The sequence below is a fragment of the Triticum dicoccoides genome, chromosome 3B (genome assembly GCF_002162155.2).
Source record: "Triticum dicoccoides isolate Atlit2015 ecotype Zavitan chromosome 3B, WEW_v2.0, whole genome shotgun sequence".
NCBI lineage: Eukaryota > Viridiplantae > Streptophyta > Magnoliopsida > Poales > Poaceae > Triticum > Triticum dicoccoides.
Genome location: NC_041385.1, coordinates 289219467 through 289230873, shown reverse-complemented (window position 1 = coordinate 289230873; position 11407 = coordinate 289219467).

The following is an 11407-nucleotide window of genomic DNA, read 5'->3' as shown; positions in this document are numbered from 1 at the left end:
CCCCTGGACCCCATCCCCTCCTCTGCTCCCCTCTCGCGCACACCACCGAGCGGAGCTCGCCGTCATCGTTGCTGTACCCGTGGCCACCGGCCACCCCTAGCCTCGCCGATGCGCCCAGGAGCTCCGCCTCGACCCCCTCTTCCTCCCCACCGATCCACGGCCCTCCGGAAGCCCTGCATCGCCGCCAACGCGCCGTCTTCAACCTCCGGATCCGACGGCCCCCTCCGGTCAATTTGCGGCCTCAGCGCGTCCCCGGCTACACCGAGTTGCTCCCCTTCACCGCTGTGAGCTCCTCTTCGTTCTCCCCCTCTCCCCACCATCGATTACATCCCCTAGCCGTTGCTTCTGTGATGGCCGAGAGCTCGCTGCCGTCGCCGTGAAGCTCGCCGTTGCTAGCGACCCCCGCTGACCATGAAGAGCACCTGGACGAGTTCGACACGTCCCGCAGATGCTTCCCAACCGCCTAGCTTGTTCATTTGCGAGCTGCAGCCCCGCGCCGCTCGAACCCGTAGCTCCGGCCGCCGCCGTCGACCCCGGCCTCCCTGTGCCCAGCTGCATGCGCCCCTAGACGCGCGGGAGCACGGGCTCCCTCCTGGTGCCCTCAGGGTGCCCAACCGCAGCCTGTAGCGCCGCCTCGACCAACTCCGGCGAGTTCCCGCCGCTGCTGTGGTCGCCGGCGTCACCTGCTGACGTGGCACCGGTTAATTAGTGCTAATAACCCCGCTAAACACCCCCAGAGCCACTGCCATGTGGGCCCCTGCGCTTAATTAGGTTAATATAATTATTCTGTTAAATTAGTGTTAGTGCCGTGGACCCCACGTGTCAGCTTTGACTCTGGCCCAGTCATCGTTGACCGGTCCCACCTGTCATTCACTCAATCCAGACCTGAGACACTGACCAGTGGGCCCCACTGGTCAGGTTTGACCGGACCAGCCCAGTTGACTCTGCTGACGTCACAGTGACGTGGTGCTGACGCCATAAATCATTTTCAGGAATTATTTTAATTCTAAATATTCAGGAAATTCCAGAAAATGCCTAAAACTTCTAAAATTCATAGAAATTCAACCGTAACTCCAAATTAAATAATTTATATATGAAAAATTATCAGAAAAATTCAAGGAATCCATCTGTACCATTTTCATGCATGTTTGAAAAATGTTTGTCCTCTGTTTTGGACAAAACAAATAAAGGGCATTTAAATAATCATATATGGAGTTGGAAATTGAATCATGTGTTCAAACCAACTTCATTTAAATCATAGCTAGATGCACTAGCCCGAAACACATTCATATTGCCATGTCATAGCATGCATCATATTGTGCATTGCATTGATCGTGTTTCTTCTGTGTTTGCCGGTGTTGTTCCCCCTTGGTAGACGTTGTACCGACGATGTGATCGTTGACACTGATGAAGACTCAATGTTATCTTCAGAAGTGCCAGGCAAGCAAAACCCCCTTGTTCATTCCGAAACAATCCCACTCTCTCGCTCCTGCTCTCTTTTACTGCATTAGGACAACAACGATTCATCTGTTACTTGCTGCGGTAGCTGAACCCCTTTATCCTTTGCATGACCTGTCATTCCACAGTAAATAGATGAAACCCACTAGCATGAGTAGGAGTTGTTTGAGCCCTGATGTGCCTACTCATTCATGCTTGTTTGTCATGCCTGCTACTGCTTAGAGTTGAGTCAGGTCTGATTCATCGAGGATGAATCAGAGGTGTGAGAATATGTCCTATTGTGTGTGAGCTAAGTGTGTGAACACGATTTGGTAAAGGTAACGGTGAGAGGCCATGTAGGAGTACATGGTGGGTTGTCTCATTGAAACCGTCCTTAGGAACTGAGTTATGTGTTTGTGATCCATGATTCAGCTACTACCATGCATTGGGCCCTGAAATATGACCCCGCTCGACTTCTTATTCACCCTTGTCCTCTGTCCAGGAGTTGCAAGTAGTTTCTGGTGTTTGTAGTATGCTGGAGGCCGTGGACAGCGCTGACCGTAGGGGTGGGCTGTGATGCGGTAGGCACGTGGCCGGGTATACCGGGCGCCCGTTTGGTGTCACGGAACCCTGTTCACATCGTTTGGGGCTGTGAGCGAAACTCCGGCCGGATCTCCTCATGGATGGAACCCGAATAGGCGATAAACCTGGACTAGAGACTTGAGTGTTTAGGTAGGTCGTGGTCTACACCCACGTCGGCTTTCGCTTGAAGTCTGCCGAGCACATGTCGTGTGCAGATGCTAAGTGGTGGAAACATGTATGAAGAAGTATACCCCTGCAGGGTTAACATCATCTATTCGAATAGCCGTGTCCGCGGAAAAGGACTTCTGGGTTGCTTATATCAGTTCATAGACAAGTGAAAGTGGATACTTTAAAATGCGCAAGATAAGCGTGAGTGCTATGGATGGCGTTCTCGTAGGGAGACGGGAGCGGATCCATAGTGGTGTATTGATATGGTGAATATGTGGACTCGTGTGCGCCACCTCAAAAGAGTCGCTTGCAGTCGTAGTTTAGGATAGCCACCAAGTCAAAGCTGGCTTGCTGCAGTTAAACCCCACCATCCCCTTGTTGAAAATGATGCATATGTAGTTAGTTCTGATGTAAGTCTTGCTGGGTACATTTGTACTCACGTTTGCCTATTTTATGTTTTGCAGAGAGACTTCAGTCTCACTAGTAGTTCCGCTTGGACTTCGACGTTTAGCTTGATACCTCAGCTACGATCTTGTGCCCTCGGCAGGATCTGATAGATAGTCAGGCTTCTCAGCCTTTTTCATTTATAGATGTCTGTACTCAGACATGATAGCTTCCGCTTGTGCTTTGACTTGTATGCTCTGATTGTTGGGTCATGAGACCCATGTTTGTAATGTCTCGCTCCTCGGAGCCTATTGAATAAACTACTTGAGTCGTAGAGTCATTTTGTGATGCCATGTTGTATTGCACATATCGAGCATATTGTGTATGTTATTGAAATGCTTGGTATGTGTGGGATCTGACCATCTAGTTGTTTATCTTTAGTAGCCTCTCTTACCGGGAAATGTCTCCTAGTGTTACCGCTGAGCCATGGTAGCTTGCTACTGCTCTGGAACACTTAGGCTGGCCGGCATGTGTCCTTCTTCGTTCCTGTGTCTGTCCCTTCGGGGAAATGTCACGCTTTGAGTACCGGAGTCCTGTTAGCCCGCTACAGCCCGGTTTACCGGAGTCCTGCTAGCCCAGTGCTACAGCCCGGACCCACTTGCTGATGACCGACACGTTCGAAGCTGGGTCATGGATGCCTGTCCCTGTAAGTCTGTGCCACTTTGGGTTTACGACTAGTCATGTCAGCCCGGGCTCTTTATCATATGGATGCTAGCGACACTATCATATACGTGAGCCAAAAGGCGCAAACGGTCCCGGGAAAAGGTAAGACGACACCCGTGGGGATACCGTGCGTGAGGCCGCAGAGTGATATAAGGTGTTACCAGCTAGATCGATGTGACATCGAGTCGGGGACCTGACACAAACCAACTTCATTTAATCTGTGGCTAGTTGCATTAGCCCAAAACACATTCATTTTGCCATGTCATGATCATGCATCATATTGTGCATTGCATTGATTATGTTTCCTTCTGTGTTACCGGTATTTGTCCCCTCTCGATAGACGTGATACCGATGATGTGATCGTTGACACTGATGAAGACTCAATGTTATCTTCAGAAGTGCCAGGCAAGCAAAACCCCCTTGTTCATTCCGATACAATCCTACTCTCTCGCTCCTGCTCTCTTTTACTGCATTAGGACAACATCGATTCATCTGTTACTTGCTGCGGTAGCTGAACCCCTTTATCCTTTGCATGACCTGTCATTGCCACAGTAAATAGATGAAACCCACTAGCATGAGTAGGAGTTGTTTGAGCCCTGTTGTGCCTACTCATTCATGCTTGTTTGTCATGCCTGCTACTGCTTAGAGTTGTGTCAGGTCTGATTCATCCGGGATGAATCAGAGGTGTGTGAACATGTCCTACTGTGTGTGAGCTAAGTGTGTGAACACGATTTGGTAAAAGGTATCGGTGAGAGGCCATGTAGGAGTACATGGTGGGTTGTCTCATTGAAGCCGTCCTCAGGAACTGAGTTCTGTGTTTGTGATCCATGATTCAGCTACTACCATACATTGGGCCCTGAAATATGACCCCGCTCGACTTCTTATTCACCCTTGTCCTCTGTCCAGGAGTTGCAAGTAGTTTCTGGTGTTTGTAGTATGCTGGAGGCCGTGGACAGCGCTGACCGTAGGGGTGGGCTGTGATGCGGTAGGCACGTGGCCGGGTATACCGGGCGCCCGCTTGGTGTCACGGAACCCTGTTCACATCGTTTGGGGCTGTGAGCGAAACTCCGGCCGGATCTCCTCATGGATGGAACCCGAATAGGCGATAAACCTGGACTAGAGACTTGAGTGTTTAGGTAGGTCGTGGTCTACACCCACGTCGGCTTTCGCTTGAAGTCTGCCGAGCACATGTCGTGTGCAGACGCTAAGTGGTGGAAACATGTATGAAGAAGTACACCCCTGCAGGGTTAACATCATCTATTCGAATAGCCGTGTCCGCGGTAAAGGACTTCTGGGTTGCTTATATCAGTTCATAGACAAGTGAAAGTGGATACTCTAAAATACGCAAGATAAGCGTGAGTGCTATGGATGGCGTTCTCGTAGGGAGACGGGAGTGGATCCATAGTGGTGTATTGATATGGTGAATATGTGGACTCGTGTGCGCCACCTCAAAAAGAGTTACTTGCAGTCGTAGTTTAGGATAGCCACCGAGTCAAAGATGGCTTGCTGCAGTTAAACCCCACCATCCCCTTGTTGATAATGATGCATATGTAGTTAGATCTGATGTAAGTCTTGCTGGGTACATTTGTACTCACGTTTGCTTAATTTATGTTTTGCAGAGAGACCTCTGTCTCGCTAGTTGTTCCACGCGGACTTCGATGTTTAGCTTGTTACCTCAGCTACGATCTTGTGCCCTCGGCAGGATCTGATAGATAGTCAGGCTTCTCAGCCTTTTCCATTTATAGATGTCTGTACTCAGACATGATAGCTTCCGCTTGTGCTTTGACTTGTATGCTCTGATTGTTGGGTCATGAGACCCATGTTTGTAATATCTCGCTCATCGGAGCCTATTGAATAAATTACTTGAGTCGTAGAGTCATGTTGTGATGCCATGTTGTATTTGCACATATCGAGCATATTGTGTGTATGTTATTGAAATGCTTGGTATGTGTGGGATCTAACCATCTAGTTGTTTACCTTTAGTAGCCTCTCTTACGGGGAAATGTCTCCTAGTGTTCCACCGAGCCATGGTAGCTTGCTACTGCTTCGGAACACTTAGGCTGGCCGGCATGTGTCCTTCTTTGTTCCTGTGTCTGTCCCTTTGGGGAAATGTCACGCATTGAGTACCGGAGCCCTGTTAGTCCGCTACAGCCCGGTTTACCGGAGTCCTGCTAGCCCAGTGCTGCAGCCCGGACCCACTTGCTGATGACCGACACGTTCGATGCTGGGTCATGGATGCCTGTCCCTGTAAGTCTGTGCCACTTTGGGTTTACGACTAGTCATGTCAGCCCGGGCTCTTTATCATATGTATGCTAGCGACATCATCATATACGTGAGCCAAAAGGCGCAAACGGTCCCGGGGAAAGGTAAGGCAACACCCGTGGAATACCGTGTGTGAGGCCGCAAAGTGATATGAGGTGTTACATGCTAGATCAATGTGGCATTGAGTCGGGGTCCTGACAAGCGGCTCTTCAAGCCCTCGGCCACGCCGTCACTGTCAAGTGCAGTGCAGCCTCGGGAGGAGCTCCCCCAACCGCCAGCCTCGGGAGCCCCGATCTGCGGGCCGGCCTCGGGGGTGCGTTTGCTCTTGACAATGGAGCCTCAGGAGGAATGCTGGGAGCTTCGGAGCTATCTGACACAAGGGATCTTGCCAGAGAAGGAGGAGGAAGCAGAGCGCGTGGCGCGGTAGGCCACAGCATACTGCATCAGGGATGGGGAGCTCTACCGGAAGCGACCAAATGATGTATCCCTGCGCCGCATCTCCAGGGAGCAAGGGAAAGAGCTGCTGGCAGACATACACGGTGGAGACTGTGGGCACCACTCGTCATCGCGAACCCTCGTGGGCAAGGCATTCCGAAGTGGTTTCTATTGGCCTACCACGCTCAATGACGCCGTCGAACTGGTAAAGGCCTGCGAAGCCTGTCAATTCCATGCAAAGCAGATCCATCAGCCGGCGGGGGGTCTGCAGACCATACCCCTCACGTGGCCGTTCGCAGTCTGGGGGCTTGATATCCTGGGCCCGTTTCCCCGGGCACCAGGGGCTATCGCTACCTCTACGTCGCCATGGAAAAATTCACCAAGTGGGCCGAGGTGGAAGCCGTCCGCACCATCCCCGCAGGTTCAGTGGTCAAGTTCATCAAGGGCATCGTGAGCCGGTTTGGGGTGCCGAACCGCATCATCACCGACAACAGTTCGCAGTTCACCAGCAACCTCTTCAAAACATATTGTGCTAATCTTGGAACACAGATATGCTATGCTTCAGTGGCGCACCCCCGAAGCAACGGCCAGGCCGAGCGGGCCAACGCGGAGGTCCTGAGGGGCCTCAAGACCAGAACATTCCAGAAGAAGCTGGAGGCTTGCGGCAGAGGCTGGTACGACGAGCTCCAATCCGTGTTGTGGTCTATCCGCACGACCGCAACCAAGCCGACCGGAGAGACCCCTTTATTCTTGGTCTATGGAGCCGAAGCGGTCCTCCCTCACGAGGTCAGACGTCGGTCCGCGCGGGTCCTGGCGTTCGACGAAGCGCAGCAGGACGCCATGCGGGCAATGGACCTCGTGCTGGGGGAGGAGCGTCGCCGAGAAGCCGCACTACGAGCGGCAAGATATCAACAAGCACTGCGGTGATACCACTGCCGCAACATCCGCCCCAGGACTCTCGAGGTAGGGGACCTCATGCTCAGGCGGGTTCTCTCCAGGGAGGGACTTCATAAGCTCTCTCCCATGTGGGAGGGCCCGTTCAAGGTTGTTCATGTTTCCAGGCCCAGCTCCGCACGCTTGGAGACTCAGGAGGGGGTGCCAGTCCAGAATGCGTGGAACATCTAGCACCTCCGGAGGTTTTACCCCTGAAAAGGCCCGGAGCCTGTGAAGAAGGCAAACGCCTGTGAAGACCATCTTTTTGGAAAAGGCCCGGAGCCTGTGAAGAAGGCGAACGCCTGTGAAGACCATCTTTTTGGAAAGGGCCCGGAGCCTGTGAAGAAGGCGAACGCCTGTGAAGAGCATCTTTTTGGAAAAGGCCCGGAGCCTATGAAGAAGGAAAACGCCTGTGAAGCTATCGCGTTTTTGGGAAAGGCCCGGAGCCTGTGAAGAGGGCCAGTGCTCGTGAAGCTTGCTTCCCTGAAGAAAGGCCCGAAGCCTGTGAAGAAGGCGAACGCCTGTGAAGCTATCGCGTTTTTGGGAAAGGCGCGGAGCCTGTGAAGAGGGCCAATGCCCGTGAAGCTTGCTTCCCTGAAGAAAGGCCCGGAGCCTGTGAAGAAGGCCAACGCCTGTGAAGCTCGCTGCCCGTGACACTCTCACGTAATAATGAGTTGGGGTTGTACACGCCCCGGAGTCTCAGGAGCGCCGGCCTCAGGCCCTGGGGCTCCCTCCCATGCCCAGTGGTAGCACTTAGCTCCACGCTGGTGAGAAGACGTCGAAGACTAGACTAGGTGCCGGACGCGGCTTTTTCATTTGCTTTTTGCAGTTGGCTAGTTCATTCTCATTTGAAGTTTTATTGAAACTGTCGCTGTCTTTTGACTTTTGGCTCTTCGGTCTTCGCCCTCCGACCCTGATTTCTTTTGCGCGAGGTCTCGCGAGGGGACGACCCTGGCGCCCTCACGAGTGTTTCGATCCTTTCGGTCAAGACCTCACGACCCGGGCCCACTAACAGGAGCGTTCCTCCAGTCCATGCCTCACGGGCACCGCGACACGAATACAGGACCCGGGTCGGTCACCCCATGGCCAAGGCTGGGGATTACCTACACGCAGGCGTTCAGCAAGAGGAGCAATACCAGAATAACGGAAACATTATGATGATTGACAACGGTAACACAAACACGCCCCCACGGGGCCCCCACATAGCTGTCTTTTTGCGCAAGAGAAAGGAGAAGGGGGAACAAATCATGCAAAGCTCGCCAGGCGTCGGGCCCGAGCTGCCTCCGGAGCTCACGCGGACTCCCTCTCGCGCTTCACCAGGGTGCGACGGCGGGCGGACCCGCTACCGCCCTCCAAGCAGCACGACGGCGCGGAGGCAGACTGCGGCCGCTGCTAGAAGAGTCGCTACCCGAAGAGGAACCAGTGAAGCTTGAGGAATCCTGGGCGCCACCAGCCGCGCGCTCGCTGCCCTCTCCATCCTCGCCGGGGCTGGGTCCCCGACCGTGGCCGTCGTCTTCAGGGCAGCACCCAACGCGGCGACCATCTTCCCCAAACACCCTCATGTAGAGGGTGGCGTCGCCGTCGAACTTGAAGTGCAGGGTGCACCGGCGGCTCAGGCCTCGCGCGCGGGCAAACGTCTGCCAGTCGCGGGTCAGGGCCAGGCTCCCGGACGCGAAGACCTCCAGCGAGCCCACGAGGCCCGGCTGCAGCAGCCGTCTGCCTGGAGCCAGAGGCCGCCCGGGGCGCCAGTCGGGAGCTCACCTAGGAGGAAGCGAGGGAGCTGAAGCCAGGCGCTGGCCGGCTCCGCTGCCCACACAACAAACTCCGGCAGCACCTCCGCAGTGCGAGAGCGCGGCCTCATGGGCCGCACGGCCGAGACACGCCCCCCGGCCGCGGCCAGTCACCCGTCGCCATGCGGGAAATCACCTCCGCGATCACGGGGAACCGCCGTGGAGGCCACGGGGTGCTTGCGAGGGCGGCGCGACCGCGCTTGGGCGGAGGAGAGGCTGTTAGGGCCGGCGACGCTTCGCACTTGCCCTTTCGCCTCTCTGCTCGGCCAAGTTCGGGCGCGCCTTGGGCCCGGGGGCTACTGTCGGTGTTCTGGGAACGGGGGTCCCCAGACTTGCCTGCCTGCGGCCTGCGGCATGGCTCAAAGGGGGCCCAGCACGGCCCATCTTCATCAACACAAGCTCAAGACCCTCGCGAGGGGCCAAGCCTCGCGGGGCGGATGACAAGGAGCTTCCTCAGGCACGGACTCGTCAGGCTGGCTCACGAGGAGGCGGAGAGTTCAAGGCGGGGTACCTCGCAAGGTGCCCATGATGCAAGCCATGATGACCAAGGGCGCCGGACGGGCGCCACTCGCGCAGTGTCCTTCTTTCCTCTTTAGTGCAAGGGGAGCAAGCGTAGGCGAGAGCATCAAGCAAAGGCATCCATTTCGGTGCAACAAGACCAAGACCAGTCCAACGGCAGGATGGAGGTCACCGTGGAGCCCAAGTCGGCGTCACCACCAGAGCCTTTGACAGGCGAGGACCAACTTTAGTCAGGATAAGTGTACTAGATGTTCCCCTTCAAATTGGCCAATTGTTGGCGCCCTTCCCGCTCAATATTTGGGAAGAGGCCCAGGGCCTTCGCCTATAAATAGGACTAGCCACCCACAGGGTAGAGATATCTGGATAGGAAGCTGGAGATAAGATAGGCATCTAGAATCAACCCTTCCAAAGGGACAGCACCACCACAAGAACAGACCCTCGCGAGGCCGTTCTTCCTTGTATTGTTCATCATCAGCCCAAGAGGCAATCCACCACACCACACACTGGAGTAGGGTATTACACCACAATGGTGGCCTGAACCAGTATAAACCCTGTGTCCCTTGTGTTGTTCTTCTCGTAGTTTAGATCTTAGCGATTCGGCGAGGAACAAGTAGGTAGAAGGCGAAACCTCCGCACGCACCCCAGTGTTCGAACCTCAAGGGTCTGCCGAAACCCGAAACCCAACAGTTACGCCTCTGTCGCTCACTCGAGAGGCAATGGGCATGCAGAACGGATGAATGCTGAAGTGTTGCGTCGTCTCAAAGCAAGAACCTTCGACAAGCTACACAATTGTGGATGGTGTTGGGTTAATGAGTTGCCGGTAGTTCTTTGGTCACCCAGAACGACACCAAACCGAGCTACTGTCCAAACACCCTTCTCCCTAGTCTATGGTGCAGAAACAGTGCTTCCCATGGAAGTCACATACGTGTCACCTCGAGTGCTTGCCTATGATGAGGTAGAGCAAGAGCAGTTGCGGCAAGACAATGGTACGTGTCACCTCAAGGTTTCGGGCAGCTATGCTAGCTGCATGCTACTAGCAAGATTTGCACCGCTACTATAGCCGCAAAGTTCATGCCCGAAGCTTTGAGGAATGCAGACCTTCTTCTTTGGTGTGTTTAGTCCGCCAAGGGATCAAACAAGTTGACGCCAAAATGGGAAGGCCCTTATCAGGTAGTGCGAGTCACTAGACCTGGCGCAGTCCGTCTGGAGACCGAATATTAAGGTGCAAAACTCATGGAATATTGAGCATCTTTGAAAGTTCTACCCATGAGGCGCAGTTCTCGGGCCTCGCTCCCGCCAAACCCTTTTTACAAGCTTTGTCGGCAAGACTTGTAACCCTTCGTACAAAGCCAGGCGCGGACCTTGTGTGTATGTGAATAAAGCTAAGTGTTTCGCAGGTTTTTTTATGAGATGGCTGATGAACTGCCAAGGTTTCCAAACCACTCTTTTCTCTACTTTTTCTCAAAAACAGAAGGATTCCTCGCGCACAAGTTTCCCAGCGGAAGTGACTATGGTAATACGACTTAAATGGCGTTTGTGTTCACATGAACATTTCATACGACAAGAAGTACATCAAAGAAAATCTAAGTGGTAAAATTCTCAACTAAAAATTTCTTTGTTACGTTTGCAATTTTCCTTGAATGATCATGTGTTTGTATGAGAAACTTGCATGCAAAGGAATCTTGTCATGTTCATTCACGCTCTGATTTTGCCTCAAGTCCACTCGGCAAGGTTTTGTAGATGTGCTGAGACCGGCAAGGTGCCTGGTCGATGGCGGCACTTCTAGCAGGTTGCTAAGGACCTGTTCCTCAAAGCGCACGCGGCAAGTGTGCGCACCGGCAAGTTTCCAAACTGCATAGGGTGCGGTGTCAAAATCATACAAAGACAAAAACAAACAAGGGAAATGGTACATGTTCATCTGAGCATGACAAATAGTAGATATTTATTAAGGAATGTTTGATAACATTTTCTTAGCCCTTCTCCCCCAGGGTTTACATCGAGTGCAATACAGGGCAAAAGGGGTGCCTAGGTGAGGCCCGGCTCGTTCTTGGAGGACCAGATGATGGTGCTGCCAGTGCTTAGCTAGAGTCAGAGCCGTCGTCCTCAATCTTAATGCTTGGAGGGTCATCGTCCTTGTCCCCCTCATTGCTTTTGCTGGAGGAAGCGGTGTCGCT